Source organism: Eretmochelys imbricata, chromosome 2, assembly GCF_965152235.1.
Source record: "Eretmochelys imbricata isolate rEreImb1 chromosome 2, rEreImb1.hap1, whole genome shotgun sequence".
NCBI lineage: Eukaryota > Metazoa > Chordata > Testudines > Cheloniidae > Eretmochelys > Eretmochelys imbricata.
In genome coordinates, this window is record NC_135573.1 from 216,007,493 (window position 1) to 216,025,233 (window position 17,741).

Below are 17,741 nucleotides of genomic sequence, written 5' to 3' on the forward strand. Positions count from 1 at the left end.
CCCCCATACAGTTTTGGAACCCCGGTGTAGCCCTCAGGCCAAAAAGTTTGCCCACCCCTGAGCTAGACGGTAGCCTGCAGTCATGCAACTTCTGGCTCCAAGTACCATGGGACGATCCATAACAAGGAACCCCTGAGTTGGAGAAAAGAGAGCTGTCCCAAGTAAGGAAGTGGGCCATGTCAGCCTGCTTTCTGGAATCTGACACATACAAACCATGAGGAAGAAAGAAAGGAGGGGACACTAATGCCCCAATTCAAAGAGGTATTTAATCCCACTAAAATCAATGGAACTATTCTAGCCTGTGCTGTTCTAGGCAAATGCTTAAAGACCTTGTGGAATTGGGCCATAAGAGACCTGAAGCCTGTTGTAGCTGAGTGAATTATGCAAGTCTTTCATTTTGCCTGACTGTAGGTCTCCAGAAGCTTAGTCCTCACTAGCCATGCTTTCAAAGTGATTAGGTGAGCTGTACTATATTATTCTTAACCTTTGTTTTTTGAATACTCTCTCCTGCGGCAACCTTTGTTTTAAATTTGAGACAAGTGCAGTTTGATGCAGTCACTGACAAGTGGGGTGTCCTACTGGCAGATGACCCACAAGATCTGAAGAACTCCTCTTTGGTACAGAGCTAACGGGATTCCAATTCCCTCACCAAACACTGGTACTGAGGTCGCCATGGGCAGAAAGACAGCCCAGGAACCTGTAGGATGTCTGGGAAATAAGAGACAGCCTGAGGATTGTGGGCGCTTAACCAATCCTACTCCCCCTTGTTGCAACTGGCTACGTGGGGCTATGACTTGAGCTAACTGTGCTTATTGTGCCTTTTCAGATCTGTGCTCTGCTATCCAGATCTTCCCAGTGAACTTGCAGCCTCTCTCTCTGTATTAGCCATCCCATTGCTCAGTTCATTTACCTACATGTTGACAGAGACCAGGATGGGTTACGCTTTAAGACAGCCATTCAGCCAGCCTTCATCTACTTGAGTGAGAATTTGTTTTTTTCAAGTCAGACAACTAATGCAAAATGTGTTGAATATTTTATTTTTTAAATCTCATGAAATTCATTGGATAAATCATTTGATGAATACATTTACAAGTTATTCGCACAACTGTATTAGCTACAAATTGTCATCTGTGCTACCGATTTGCAAGTTGAGCTCTTCTGTTTCATGCACAATTCTAGGTGTAGTTCTTGGGCTAATGAACTATTTTATATTCATTGGGATGAATGAGCCCCCAGCATTTTAAATAAGTCCTTCCACATGCCACCTAGTATATATCATTATGAATGAGAGAATAACCGTATAGTGTATAATCTCTGAAGTAAAAACAGTTGAGAAGCAAACTACAAGAGGTTATTATATAGATTCCATAATATGACACATATGTAAGTTTTCAAATCATGGAAAACATCTTAGCTGAATGATTAGTAAAAAGGAGTCAAACCATGAAGAAAATTATAGCTGGAGAAAAATCTAAATCCAACAATTTCTGGTTCCAAGTCAGATCAGATTCATACGCTTTCAAGGGATTCTTCTTGCTAGGGTCTAGTGCCACATTTTTTATTTCATGTATGTGTTTTCTTTTTTCTCTCCCCTCCAGGCATCATTTCAGTCACACCTTACCTTACTGGAGCTTTGTTTTCAGGTTCAGAAGCCTAGTCAGGCAGGTTTGCAGGGTTACAATGTTGTTTCAAAGAATTAGAAACTCTGACTACTATGACAGTTAGCCTTGTGATTTTATGCACCAGTGCTGTCAGTTCTGGAGCATTTTGAGCTGCGGGTTATAGAAAAGTAGGGCAGTATTTTCTAATGAGATGCCAGAATTAGCAGAAGGCTCTTCTGTATGCAAAGGACACAGCATGAGCTGAGCTCCTTGCAGCACTGCTGCCCCCCTTTCAGCTGGGCTGTGTAATGCATGCCCCGCTTGAGGAAGTGGATCGGCTCCCAGTTGGAATTTGACACACAAGCAGGGTTTCTTTCAGAAACTTCAGGATTTGACTGTTTGTCATCATTTTCAATCACTCATTTCTAGCGCTGGTCAGACATTTTTTGACAAAATGGTTTTGCTGGGAAATGCCCATTGGTGGAACACGAACTGTTTACTGAAAATGTTGCGTTTGACCAATTTTCTTCAAATCACAGGCACCTTCCAGCTCACTTGGCAGGCTGTTGGGGGAGCCAAGGACTTCTAGGGTCTATGGCTCTTGGTCAGCCCTGGAGCCAGGAGCCACAAGACTTCCAGGTCTACAGTTCAAGGGCAGCCCCCCTAGGTGGAGCAAGGAGCTCATGTAGTAGAGCTAGGGGGCTGGAAGCCGCAACTCAAAGCTCAGGCTTTATCCCAGTGAGCCAAACTCTCAGGCCAGCTGACTCCCTGGGCTGCAAGAGCCAGGCTGCCTTGGGAAGCTAGCTGGCTCAGGAATTTGGAAGCCTTATCTTGTCAGAGCCACCCCAGAAGGCTGGAATGGTGGGCCTTGATATTTCTGGTAGCTGCTGACATGATCCCTTGCACTGACCAGGCTCGTTGTTTTCAGTGTTGTAGCCATGTTAGTCCCAGGATAGCACCAGAGCCTTTGTTTTGGGTGATGCCCAGGAGAGACAGAGGTCAAAACAGGATGCAGTTTTGCCATGAATGCCAGAGGTGGGGATAGCTACTGCTGGACCAGGAGACTGGGGAAAGAGGGTCTCTACCTCCAGAGGCAGCCTGGGTTACCATGGGGAAGTGCTACCATCAGAGAGAGAAGAGCCCCAGGTTATTTAAAAGACTACATCTTGGCTGTAAATTAAGAGGGCAAAGGGATATAGTAAAGTGGTCATCAAGGGGTTAACTGGGTTACTTGGAATATTAGGGGATGGAGACATACTCCACCCCCCCTTACTTCCTGTTTTAGTTAGTCTGTTTCCTCCCCCTTCCCACACATGGTTTGTATATAATGGAGTAAAGTAGCATGTTCCCAGGCAGCAGTACTTTAAACAAAGTGTGTTTCTTGGGCACTAAGTGCTCCCTTCCTCTTCCTAGACCACTTGCACCACAGGCAGGGTCACTGCTCCAGTCTTCCATGGAGGTGGGCAGGCAGGGGTGGAGAACGGCTGAAACCTTGGCTTCACCTTCTCCGCACCCACCACAACAACACAGCCAGCACAGCTGAGCCAACACGCCAGGGATGTAATCTGTGCCACCCACAGGGCTAGTGAAGATTATATCCACCCTGAAGAAAGTGGGAACTTCTGAGGCAGTACAGCTGCTCTCTGTCACTCAACTGGGACTTGTGATAAAGCTGCTCTGGAGCCCTCAGGGTTTGTCTTCCCCGTGGGGAGAAAAAATAAACCACCTCCACGGCAAGGAGTGTGGGTCTCAGAGCCTGAGCAGGAATGTCTATCCTGCTATTTTTAGTCCCATATCAGGAGCCTAAGCCTGTAGATGTGGGCTCTGAGACTCACTGCCCGGGTCTCTTCATGCAGAATAGATGTACTTTTAATGAGTTAATACTGCACTGTGAAGGAGAGATGCAATGACTAAGGACTGGAGAGGCCCATGTATAGCATCCATTTAACACCTCTGCCCCTCCCTTGTCAGAGCTTGATCATTAGGAAAAGAGTTGGATGGCTTTAAATGCAAGTCTTCAAGGACAAGGCTCTGTACTTGGGAGGTGGAAAAGGTGAAGGAGGATTCTTGCTTTAGATTTCATACTTTTAACCAAAGTTGCAATAGGCATGTTAGAGGCACCTGCCTCTACCCTTTGCTTTATAAATACCATGTACAACACTATCTCCTATACATTAGTTTGTACAAGAAACACTTCACCGTGACTTTGATTTCACATTAAAGCACTCAATCCACTAGAGAAGCATTTACATGCCCAAAGAGGACATTAGAAAAGAGTAAAAGTGATTCAAGGCTATAGAACATGTTTTCAGGGCCATCAGTATACAGGGAAAAGTCTGCTCTGCCATTGGGAATAACACACGATGCCATGGATAGCTTTAAGACTGCCAGAGGCAGTCAATTTGCCACATGCTGTACCAGTATGTTAGAAATCTCAGCTAGAGTTAAGGGATGAAACTAAAACATCTTAGTATGCTGGGTATATCAAGACAATTTTTCCTTCCAGAAAAAGTAGTTTAATGGTAGAGCATGCTAAACAGAGGCAAAGCAACAGAGCTGTGAATTTGAAAATGTAAGTTAGCATATACAATGTTCACATATTTATTAATACATTTAATAGATCTAATATTCCAGTTTAAAATTTTATTTCAGATCTTAGAGACTAACCAATTTATGTACTCCTTTTCTTTTTGCGAATACAGACTAAGACGGCTGTTACTCTGAAACATTTCAGACCTTGGAATTATTTGATTCTCAGGCTACAATAATCATCTCAAGTTGTTCTGAAGTCATATTTTAAAGACACAAGGGTTTGTGTGTGTGTTTCAAAGCAGCACTGTCAAGGAATTGGAATGGCTGTGATATCATTTGTATTGAGGTATTTAGTTACACGGTACATAGTGGAAGCAATGGATTATATTTCCTCAACTCTGCCAAATATGTCCCAGTAACAGATACAGCTACGATCAGTAACTGCTTGTCCAAGAACCTTTGCAGAAGCTGAGTGAACATTTTGCATTACCTCCAAAGTTACACAAAAATGGGCATTGAGCAAACTATAGAGCAAGCAGCAGTTCATTTTGTTGATCTGGAGTGACCGAAACTGAAGAGGTTCAGGTTGTAACCACAAAATTCAGTGAACCTCAATTCAGCACTAACGTCCATCACAAAAGCTGGTGCTGATCATGGCTCAATGCAATATACATAAATCATCAAGGCACAACACATAGCACCTAGGCCCTAGGTGTTATGTGTGAATGGCAGGAGAGCACACGTCTCATATTTAACTGGCTATCTGAGCTCAGAGGGTGGGTTTCTGGAGTATAGGGTTAGTCTATGACTTAGTGTAACCAACCTTCTCCTGTCACTAATACACTATAGATGGATTACTAGAGCCTGGACTCTTCTGGGCTACTGTCAGAAAACAATTATATGCCCTTCATAACAGAGCTTTCTGAACCCGAGCTTCTGATCCACTTTGTGTACATGCATGACAAGAGTGACATCCGGCTCATCTTCTGCTCTGTCTACACAGACTCAGAGACCTTCAATTGTTAAACCCCCCAGTACAGTTTATCTTACTGATCCATATACCATATTATTTACAGCTTCCGTTTCTTCTCAGTTCTCTGCCAAAGAAAGATCTCTTTACCTAGAAATCGTTGCTGGTTCTGGCTCTGCTAGCCTGTCTCTCTCTCCTCTGCACTTCCTTCCCATGCTGCCTTACACCTCCTGTGTTAATGGGCCAATTTGCTAGTTAGTCCTCACCCAGTCCATTCTAATCACTAATTAGGCCCCTTCAGGTCACCCTGGGGAGAATTAGTCAGTGTTTAAAGTGACTAGAGTGCTGGTACAGGTGGTGGTTCCCAGAATTCTGTCACAATATGTTAATGGGACTTCTTCAGCAAACTCAGAAATTTCTCCTGAAATCTTCATACATCCCTAGAAATATTATTTGTAAACAATGTCTCCCTACCACTGACCAAACTGTAGTATTCTGCAAGAGCTGTGATAGGATGGTAGAGAGATTAGTTTTTGTTTGGTTGGTGTTTTTTTTTTTTTTTTAAAAGCACCTACTTATAAATTCACAGCATCAGATGAAGTCTCCAAGGACAATTTGCAAATGATATGCTTACAAAATGTAGTTAATTTTCTTAATCCTTCCCAGAGGACTTCCCATAACTAAATACATCCCCGCCACGTGCTTATTTCTGAGAGATTGAAAGGGGAGCAGAATTCTCCTCTCTGCTCTGCAGGGTGGATTTCGAGTGTAGAATACACTCATTTCCTCGGAGGAATCCCCACTGACATCGGTGTAAGTTTCATGTGTATAATATTCAGTATAGAGCCATACTGTGGATCAGATATGAAAACTTACTAATGTCTGTTGTCGCCTTTAGTACTACATTGTGGGTAACAGTAAGGACAGTGAATCAAGACTCATGACGAGGAAGGATCTTCTAACGTTTTGCCTTTCCCACCCCAGCTCCACATCTACCCCATCTCCACCCACTTAGCTTTGTCAAGTGGAATAATTCACAATAAGAGCATTCACACATGTCAGAAACAGTTCATCAGGAATAGTTATACCTTAAATTTTAAGGCTCTTCTACATGGGGAAGTTTCCAATCGAAGTGGCAAGGTTCTTCCAAATGTCCTGTTTGCAGCAACTTTCTGGATCTGATGAGCAAAGCTCACAGCATCCCTAGATTTCATAGAAAGCTCAATTGGAATCCAAGATCATACATTCTCATCTCTATCTAAAAATCTTTTCATACCTGTTCATAAAAGTCTCAGGTTTTGGAGAGATTTCAAAGATTCATACTAAACTGTACAGGTGATCTTATGTTAGCTCTCCTTGTTCTTCACTGAAATCATAATTATGCAAATTTCAGCTGGGCTATTTCATGTAGCTCAATATTTTAGTGTGCATATATATTACACACACAAATGAATAAGTCGAAGAACTTTTTGAACTGTCTGCAAATAGAAAAAAGGGGTGCAGTTTATTAAATATATTACTGTATTTATATTTATTCACTCAGCCCTATTTGGGACATATGGGGGGAGGGCGGGGGAGAGAATCAAAGAGTCAAATCTTTTCCCTATAGAAGTCAATGGGAATTTCTGCAATAAGATCCAGATTCCATTCCACCTCACTAAACAAAAAATAATGCCCTAAGCCTATGACAAGAGGTTTTACAATTTAACTTCACATGCAATATTTTTCTCCATTTATAAGTGGGTGGGAACAAATCCACTATATTTTTACTTCTGCATCTATCACTGCAAGGGAATCAGACTCTGTCATAAGAATACAGTAAGGGATGAATAATATTAACCAGAGTCTGGATGTCATGTGACTAGAAACAAAATAATCATTCCTGTTTGATTATTTATTGTCCCTGTGCACACATCACCACCAGCAGGAGACTGAAGGCTACAATGTCCTTTCTGATGATTCATTCAGAGTACAAAAAAGTAGTATCTCCAGAGCTTGGCTTATCATCCAGAGAAGAGTTATTGCTTGCTGAGCTTTCTTTCAGTCTATCTAGATATCAAAGACAGTATATGATTGGCAAACACTTAAATGACAAACTCTCTTGAATGGCAGTATCAAAGGCATAACATATTTCTGTTCTGATGCACACAACTACCCAGAAATCCCTCCTTGTCCATGCTCATGTCACATCTTAGATAAGAACAAAACTATTACTTTGGAGACCAAGAAAAAGCCTTGAGTCCTCAAATTTGGATGTATAAATTGTATATGCTTTTTCTGAGAGTGAAGATACCCTTGGGGCAAGGACCATAGTTTGATTCGGTGTTTGTACAGCACCTAGCACAACGGAGTCCTGGATTATGACTGGGGCTCTGAGGTACTATGGGTATAAATAATAACCAAGATAACCATCATAAAAAGTATTTAACCCTTCCCAGAGGCATGCCAACTTTGGGTACTTTCCTCAGGGTGGGAGCTATGTCTGTTGGTCTGTAATTTACAGTCTAGGGACCAGAGTCTGACAGTTCTTTAATGCAGCCGTGCAGTGGGGACTAGCAGGAAGGAGTATGCAAGGAGCCTTCTCCTCTTTGTCCACCCCACACACAGGGACTGCTTGCTCTGTGTATTTCAGAGATGCAGTACTTCCGAGGGTGCAGAGAGAAGCCAGGGGCATGGCAAAGTAGGACCTCTCCACAGTGGTCTGGAGGGTGGGGAAGTATGTTGTACCCTACCAAAAGGGATGCAGTAGGGGTCATTCTCCCCCTAGGCACTGAGCTGCTCTGTCTCCAAAGCTCCACTCAAACAGCGTGGCTTCCTGCCATGTCCATTGGTACTCTGCCTGGTAGACACATTACATCCCTGGGGAAGGAGTATATGATGTAAGGATGGATTACATTTGGTCTTCTCTTTGGCCATTTGTGCTACTACCCTTGACTTGAATGAGGTTTGCTCATGCACCTCTGAATACATGACCTGGCCCAGAAGCAACATCTGCATTATCAAGATTTATTCAGAGAGGAAAAGGGGTGTCTTGACCCCTTCCTGTTTCTTCTTTTGGCATAAGTCTTGCTATTGCATGTAGACTCCTGGGAAAGAAAACTTTTTACAGCAACACAGAGGAAATCTCAGTCCCCGGGAGAGTTCTCCATATTAATCATGCTGTATTATGCAGTCACCAGCTACATCAGCCAGAAAAAATAGTAGTCCATTAATGGCTGCTACAAACAAGTTTCACACAATATTTTTCAGCTGTACACATGCTCTCATTGTACTTCGAGCTTTACCACCCTGCAGATGACATTCACCCTTCTGCAGAGGTGGAAAGTCAATGTACAACTGGAGTCCCAATTAAGCCCCATTTTGAGGGCTTTAAGTTGTGTATAGGCTAGTACAGAGTCTCCAGACACAGTCACAGAGATGTGTGTCTCAAACACACACACACACACACCCCATGTAGAGAATGAGGATACCCATAATGATAAAAAAGGGTGGGAGGGAGCTTTTTTTGGGAAGAAAAAAGTTTTTAAACTTTTACTTGTCAACAACTGACCTTAGCCCTTTCTTGACTTCCATGCCGTTGTTTTTAAAGCTGCAATTAGCAATGGATTACCAGACGTTTAAAAGACAACCACGCAACTGGGCGGATTTTCCAGTTTCAAAACAGTACAACTGATGGAACACTGTCCAGTCAGTTACTCCAGCTTCTCGGAGCAAACAGAAAGCTTTGTTGGCTGCAGGAACAGTCAACCCAATCCCTGATTGTATCCTCGGACCCTAAAATTATTTGCTGGAATTGTAAGTTCAGCCCTTTGCACCTACAGCTCACAAATATTTCTGACTTAGTGACCTGAGCTATGTTTTGTCATCATCTGTTTGATTTAAATAGCCCATAGACCTAGTGCATGTGTGGCAGCTGGAATAACTCCGGTAATAAGGCTATCAAGTGGAAGTTGACAATTTGATGGTATGGCTCATGTGTTGTTACCAATTTCCCAACTACAAAGAGATTCATGTTTCCAGGATTGAACATGGGCTGTTGCCCAGAGTATAATGGCTGCCACTTGCTTACACAATCATTACACATACTTCCTAATAAGACACTTTGGAGATAATTGGAATATGGCAGGTGTTATAGAAAACCAGACACTATTTGATGCTATTGTTTCCAAATGCAGACAGGCAGTGGATTAAATGAAACAGCAGGCACAATAGCTATGCTGCTAGCCTCCCAATTCCAGTACTGAAACGTTAGTAATTATTGAGAATATCTGGCCTTGCAAAGTCACACCAAATTCCAATAGGAACCATTCATCTTTAAATAGATGTGAGAAGGACGCAAGCGTCAGCACACAAAGAGGGCATTTTCTAGAGTATCAATGTTGGTACAGGTCATACTGTTGAGATAAGTTTGAGCAAACCTGTCCATCTGGTCTAATTTGTGAATTATCATTTTATTTATTTATATTACAGCAGCAGCCAGAGGCCCACCACTAGCGTGGGGACTCGTTATACTAGACAAATACAAGTAGCAAACAGTCCTGGCCCCAAAGTATCTTTGCTTTGAAGCTTAAGTGCAGTATTATGAGAAGACTAACTCTGACCACAATAATGAATAAGTCTACATGTGGGGAAGGGGAGAGAGACATCCAAGTACCCTTACTATGTATCTGTCCAATGATCTGAGAGCACTTAAATATTCATTGAATGGATTTTGCCTCATGCTATTCCTATGAGGTAGGATATAATAAATCTTACCTTTACAGCACTAGGATATAGTGTGTCTCAGTTTCCCCTTTCTCTTGGGTAGTTGAGCATTTAATGTGGTTGATCCCTCCAGCTAAAACTGTAATGCCTTCCTTTTTCCAGATTAATATAAAGTCCAAATGGAACAAAATATAGTCTTCTGCCCCAGCTGGGCCACAATCTTCTTTCAAAGGGGCTAAGCCATTCTTCAGACTCCTCAGGCCACAACTCCCCTCTCACTCTTTTCCCTTAGTTCCAGGGTTTTACCCTAGGGTTGCCAATTTTGGTTGGATGTCTTCCTAAAGGTTTTATCACATGACATAATCTTTAATAAAAGATTAATTCCTGGAGACTCCAGGACAATCTTGGAGGATTGGCAACCTTATTTTACCCTCCCCTGAACTCTGGGGAGTCCAGACCCTCCTGATATTCAAGGCTACTGCTGTGAGACCCTGTGTAATGCAACACAGTCTACCCTCAAGCCCCACAGCTGCCCTAATTGATAATTTCCAAAACTACTTCTTACTTTGTTATCTCCTCTTAGGCTTTTCTTCCTGACTCTCCCACAGAGCTACTTTCAGGCTCCATTCCCAGCTCCCTCTCCAGAAGGGACTCTTAGCACTCATTGAGAGCTTCCCCAGCTAGTTTGTATTCTCTCCCTACTAAGAAGATTAAGCTTTTATATCCTGCGTCCAGCCTTTGGTCACATGACTCCTTACAGGGCTACAATTCCCAGGGACTCTCTGGAAACTATACCTCTCAGAACTTCCTTACTCTGTGCTGAAACTGACTGGGGCACCATTTTATAGGTAGGAAAAATGAGACATATAGAGTAGGGCTGGTGAAACATTTTCTGTATAAATTGTTTTTTGATCATAGAATCATAGAATCATAGAATATCAGGGTTGGAAGGGACCCCTGAAGGTCATCTAGTCCAACCCCCTGCTCGAAGCAGGACCAATTCCCAGTTAAATCATCCCAGCCAGGGCTTTGTCAAGCCTGACCTTAGAAACCTCTAAGGAAGGAGATTCCACCACCTCCCTAGGTAACGCATTCCAGTGTTTCACCACCCTCTTAGTGAAAAAGTTTTTCCTAATATCCAATCTAAACCTCCCCCACTGCAACTTGAGACCATTACTCCTCGTTCTGTCATCTGCTACCATTGAGAACAGTCTAGAGCCATCCTCTTTGGAACCCCCTTTCAGGTAGTTGAAAGCAGCTATCAAATCCCCCCTCATTCTTCTCTTCTGCAGGCTAAACAATCCCAGCTCCCTCAGCCTCTCCTCATAAGTCATGTGTTCTAGACCCCTAATCATTTTTGTTGCCCTTTGCTGGACTCTCTCCAATTTATCCACATCCTTCTTGTAGTGTGGGGCCCAAAACTGGACACAGTACTCCAGATGAGGCCTCACCAATGTCGAATAGAGGGGAACGATCACGTCCCTCGATCTGCTCGCTATGCCCCTACTTATACATCCCAAAATGCCATTGGCCTTCTTGGCAACAAGGGCACACTGCTGACTCATATCCAGCTTCTCGTCCACTGTCACCCCTAGGTCCTTTTCCGCAGAACTGCTGCCTAGCCATTCGGTCCCTAGTCTGTAGCGGTGCATTGGATTCTTCCATCCTAAGTGCAGGACCCTGCACTTATCCTTATTGAACCTCATCAGATTTCTTTTGGCCCAATCCTCCAATTTGTCTAGGTCCTTCTGTATCCTATCCCTCCCCTCCAGCGTATCTACCACTCCTCCCAGTTTAGTATCATCCGCAAATTTGCTGAGAGTGCAATCCACACCATCCTCCAGATCATTTATGAAGATATTGAACAAAACCGGCCCCAGGACCAACCCTTGGGGCACTCCACTTGATACCGGCTGCCAACTAGACATGGAGCCATTGATCACTACCCGTTGAGCCCGACAATCTAGCCAGCTTTCTACCCACCTTGGATGGAAAACTGGATTGTTGATTTTTAAATTTTTAAATTTAAATTTAATTTAATTTTGCAAAGAGTGCCTGCTTTCCCTGGAAATTTTTTTAAAATATTATTTAAAGTTTTTGGGACTGAAATCTTCCAATTTTTGAGTTTTCAGCTTCTGTGGAAAATTTCAGCAAAAGCAAGGTGGGGTGTTCCGGGGTTTGTATGTTTTTTTTTTCTTCAAAGATTTCCATCGAAGATAAAAAAAATTCAGACCAGTTTCTCTATATGGATTAAGTGATTTGCCATCAGTCAAAAAGGAAATCTATGACAGAACTGGGAAACAGTACCCAGATTTTTTAATTTGAGTATTTCACCACGAGACTATCTTTCTGCAAACTAACCCTGCAAACAAATCAATAAACATACTTGTAAAGCATTCAAAAGGAAGGCAGACACATTTGTAACCCTGGAAATAGAAAGGTTATTTCACAGCTGCCAAGCAATAGGGAAAGGTTTGGGGTCACATTCTACTCTAAATTATATTTGAGTAAATGGATTTTAAATGGTGCAAATGAAAGTAAAATCTGTCCTCCAGAAGTAACTTATTTCCTCGCTATGAAAGAAGTGAGCACAGGCTCAGAATATCCTTCCTTAGCTCTATATTGGATTACAATATGCACATAAACAAGGTTACTTCTTTACGTAGGAATGGATATTAAATGGGAAATGCAGCTGAAAGTTCACAGCTTGCCGGACCTCAGGGAGCCCCAGTGTTCAGACCTTCAGTAAGGAGTTTCTCACAAACACTGTCCCAACTCCTCCACAACTACATTAAAATCCTTTGTTAAAATTGTGTACCTGGACTGTCACTCAGTCAGCACCTCCAGCTACCTGAAGTAGGTGTAAGTCACAATCACACCAGAGGTTGTGGGCTCCAAAGGGTTAGCTTTGACTAGGAAAAGTAGATGAGTCTAGGTCAGACTTAGCTAACACATACTAGCTAAGTCAAACTAAACTGACCTTTTTTCTTATGTAGCTACAGGGTAACACCTTTAGCTCACTTTTAGCTGATCAAGTTCTAGTCTAGGCAGGGGGTATCAATCTATAATGTACCCTCAATTATCTTAGATGACTGATGAGAGGAAATAAAGACCTGCCTCTCAGCAACACTCCTATATGTCAACCCTTATTAAACAAAGGGTTTAAAGGTCCAGGTCAAAAGCCCACTGAAATCAATGTTCCATGACATCAGTAAGCTTTGGATCAGACCCCAGCTGGATTTATTATTTCCATACCTTTAGCAGTTTTGCTAGTTACCTATTTTAAGGCCTGGTCTACACAGTATAGTTAGGTTGGTTTAACTACATTGGTCAGGGGTGTGGAACCCCCGAGCGGCATTGTTAAGCTGACCTAAGTTCCTGTGTAGACAACACTAGGTCGATAGAAGAATTCTTCCATCCACCTAGCTACCACTTCTCGTGGAGTAAATTACCTATGCTAATGGCAGAACCCCTCCCGTTAGCCTTAGGTAGCATCTACACTGAACAGCTACAGCGGCGCTCAGCTGTGCCACTGTAGCATTTTAAGTGTAGACAAGTCCTAAGATTCTTTCTACATGCACATAAAAACACAATTCCAATATCAAGTATAATGGAGAAACACTTCAGAATCAAAGTGATTCAAGGTAGGCAGGACATAGATATTTCACAGTGTTTTGAATGGAATTATTCTGGATCTAACTATTTTCCATATTGCTGACCTAATGAAAGTATGAAAGCTACTCACATTCTGATGCTGATAAGCTTTACTTTTCCAGTCTTCCACTATGGTATATCTGTAGCAAAATGATTTAAAGATACTTGGTTTTTGAAATTTCTAAATAATGCAGCTTTATACATTCTGGGGAAACGAAAATCAAATTAAATATTTGCTTAGCTATGGATGTAATTGTGTTAGCTGTAAATACAAAGCAGGTTATTGCAAAAGGGGATTTACGAGCAATGAGCACTTAATGAAATATGAGCAACATGATGCCTCACAGTAGTCAACACTCTCTTGTCGGACATTCAAAAAGTCTTCAGAATAGTTCTGGATTATTTTCCTTATTTCACCAAATCCTTGGTTATAGAGCTGTTGTGAAAATGTTTGTAAAAATGGAGGTATTGGAATACTTACTGTAGGGCTAGACAAATGGATATTTTGTTCTGACAAAAGCTTTGCAAAATTTAGGGACTTTCTCTTTTTTAAAGGGGACCTTAACTGTGCCTCCATTTTACACCCCCCTGAATTGGAGGCGCAAGTAAGGGTGTGTTGAAATGCAGGGTAAAAAGAGAGGCTAACTTAAAAAAAAAAAAAAAAAACACCAAGGCCTTTGATGTCTCTTTTTCATTGGATACACCATTGAATGGCCATTGTTAGTGCATGCTGTCTGCGAAGGAAAGTAGAGACTTTGAACAGGATCTCGGCCTCATTCAGGGCATGGGCTGGAGCTACTGTGGATGAAAGAGGATTGTGTACCTATTGTGGTTCTGGGAGACAGTGGGCCTACACCCATCCATAGCTAAAGGTCCTTCCCCTGGCCACTAAGCCCAGGCCACAAGTAATTGTAGGGGACAACATATGAAAAAAACAGGGATGGGAGTGAAGGACAAAGGGTGAAAATGAGGTAACTGGAAGGGGACACAGAGCAGAGAACCCTGGATGGTGCCCACTGCTTCTCAAAGGCATCTGAACTCTGCTCAGAGGCGTGACTGAACAAGGGAATGGAAATAGTACCCGCAGTCACAGAGCATGCTCCCACACACAAACCTTCCTCCTCCTGGTATAGTGGATGGCCATCTTGGCCAGTGCCAGGAGGAGATTGATGAAGAGTTCCTAATACTTTTTGGGGCCACAGATGGGGTGTGACAGGATGAGGATGTGGGGGGAAAAGTGCAACCAGAAACTCAGTAAGAGGTTCTGGAGGAGCCAGATGTACTCTACATCGATATACACCAGAGTCTCCCTCTTGACGCAAAAGGGGAAAGTGCCAGGGCAGTTTGTGATCTGTACATACCCATGCTCATAGCTCCATGTAGGAGCTGCCAACTAATATCTCCACTGTACTGTGGGTCCAGAGGGGAGTGCACACTGGCCCACCAAGGTTCCTCACCCTCATCAGGTGGCAACATGTCCCTCCACTAGGTATCAGGGTGGGACACGAGGGCAAGGTAGTGGAGGGTGTGAAGCATGCAGAGGCAGACTGGCTGGGTGTCATTCAGCCTGATTGCGTGACAAGTCAGGGCAGCCGGGGAGACTCGAAAGGCAAGGGCCTGATGATGAGTTCTGGAGGGCTAGGGGTGAGAGGTGGGCAGGGAGCACCCTCCTGTTGGACCCACTCGAGGAAAGCAAGAGAAGCCAGAGCCAAAGTGGCCCTAACCTCCTGGAGGAGGTGACGGGGAACACACAGGGTGAACAGTCCCATGTGCTGGCTAAGTACCATGGGGTCCAGTCCTTCTGGAGGTCTCCAGTTTTAATTATACCAGACAAGCCAATGGCTGGCACATCAAGGGTGACTCCACCACTGCACACGTAGATGAGGGTTGTATTGGCAGCCGTAATGGTCCTGGTTGTGGAAAATATCTACCAGGTCCTGAGGAGGACCTGGTAGAAGACCGGCAGCTCAGAGAAGTCTCGGGGGAGGCCTCTCAGATAGAGATAAAAGAGCTGCCAGTAGTACTGGAGCCCTTGGCAGTGGCAGAGGAAGTCATGCATCAGCATGCTTCATGCCAGACTACCTGCACTGTAAAGGAGTCTCTGCAGGGCCTGAAGGCATGGACCTGTCTGCAGAGACCCATGCATCCATGAACAGAAAAACCTCCAGGATTTTAATTCTGGAGACTGGCCAGGATTCCTGGGGCAGGCTCAGGGTAGTAAATGGGTGCCAGAGCACAGACAGGACCAGCTGGTTGAGCACCAGTGCCCTCCCCAGAAGGAAAAGGCACTGGAGCAGCACCATCCACCTCTGCAACTGGTCAACCACCCTGGCCTTGGGATCAACCCAATTCTTTGGCAGGGAGGTGTTAGTGGCAGAACGGTAGATGCCCAGATAGAGCCGTGGACCAATGCCTCACTGGATGGCATGGAGTGCAGGTGGGAGGGAGCCCACCTGCCAACCATCCCTGACCATCAGACCAGACCTCTTGACCCAGGTGACTTGGGCAGAGGAGGCTGCTGAAAAGATGGCTTAGCAAGCCTCCACTTATGCCAGGACTCTTGGGTCCTGGGCCATGAAGAGTAAGTCATTAGCATATGCCAACAGAACTACCGTCAAGTCAAATTACCAAAGCACCAACTCCATCATCCTCTTGCAGAAAAGATGGTCAAACGGCTCGATTTGGGTGGGCTTCTGAGAGGTTCGGCCAGAGTGAGAGGTTGCTCTAGCTGGTTATGGTTGCCTACACTGACTGTAGAGAGTTCATACCACAGGACTCTGGAGGCACTGGCATCAGTCGGATCTGGAGAGAAGCGGCTTGTGTAGGAGGCCCTGGTGCTTCTCTGCATCTCCACTTGATCCCGTGAGAGTGGTGCTTTCCTCGGCCAGGAGGCAGATGATATGTTTTTTGACTCCTCTCTTTTTCTCCAGGACATAGAAGAAGCAGGAGCTGTGATCCATCTACCGAAGGGACTGGATGTGGGATTGAATGAAGGCACCCCGGGCTCAAAGGTCATTGAGGGCCTGGAGCTTGTCTCAGTTCTCCTGACACTCTCTGCAGAGGGATAGATACCTGGAGTGAGCTGCCAGGTGCCTCACCAGCTCCAAGACCTTCCACTCAAACTGCTCTATTGCCACACTCCTCCTCCAGCTGGCCGCCCGGGGATAGTCATGGCAGAAAAGCCAGGCATGGACCTTCCTCACATCCACTCCAACCTCTGCCATTGCCAGGCCAGCCAGAACTCCCAGAATGATGCCATGTAGCCCATGTCCTCCAAAAGAAGTGTACCTGCTCTAGGCCTGGTATCAGGGCATAGATATTGAGAATTAGTCCCTCCACATAGACTTGGAAGTGCAGCAGACATCCCGATATAACCTCAGCAACCCCCAGCACCTCAGGCTGTAGGTCTGTGGAAAACAGCATAGCTATCCCACTAGAAACCTCATTGAAGTGGCTGAGGTACATCCTGTCCCCCGATTGCAGCCACTAACTGGCTTCAGCAGCCAGATCGGTATGAGTCTCCTGCAGGAAGACCACAGAGTTCTGCCCTCTGCCTGAAGGAAGTACTTGTTACCTAGAGTACTTGTCACCTACAGAGACTCACACTACCGCCCCTGATGCTCAGCGACGCAAAGGTGGTGGGTCTCCCTGTGGGGATTGAGGATCCTCATGGCCAGGAGAACCACACAGCCCAACAGAGCCACATAGTAATCTGTGGTTGATCCCAAAGGCAATCAGGGAATCACAGAAGCTCCAGGCCCATAGGCTGCACTGTCCTGTTTCCTGGTCCCCTTGCCTTCTTCCATCAAGGCTCTTGCACCTGGAGGACAAGACTTAAATCCACCCATCGCTGGAGAGTGAGCTGCACATTCTGCCTTGAGCCACATGTGTCTGCCAGGAACTGGTACAACTTGTCCCACAGCACATCGGGGGGCGAAGAGCTCCATAGACTCGACTGAGCCCACAGACTCCTGGTTGTCCTCCAGCTGGGTCCCCTCCGTGGCCGCACAGCCTTCTGGCAGGGCTGTGGGTGCCCCTTCCTCAATGATAGTGGAACCCTGGCACAGCACCACTTGCACTGCATTGTCCACCTCAGCACTTACACAGGAGTGAGTGGTGGAGAGAGTACAGGTGCCCGCAGCAGAGCAAGGAAAGGAAATACCAAAATCACCTCTCGAGGGTCACCTCCCGAGAAAGAGAAGAGGACAACTGCAGGAGTGGCAACAGCATGGAAGGTGGAAGAGGAGGGGTCAGGACTGGGCGTGGGATCAGTGTCCCCT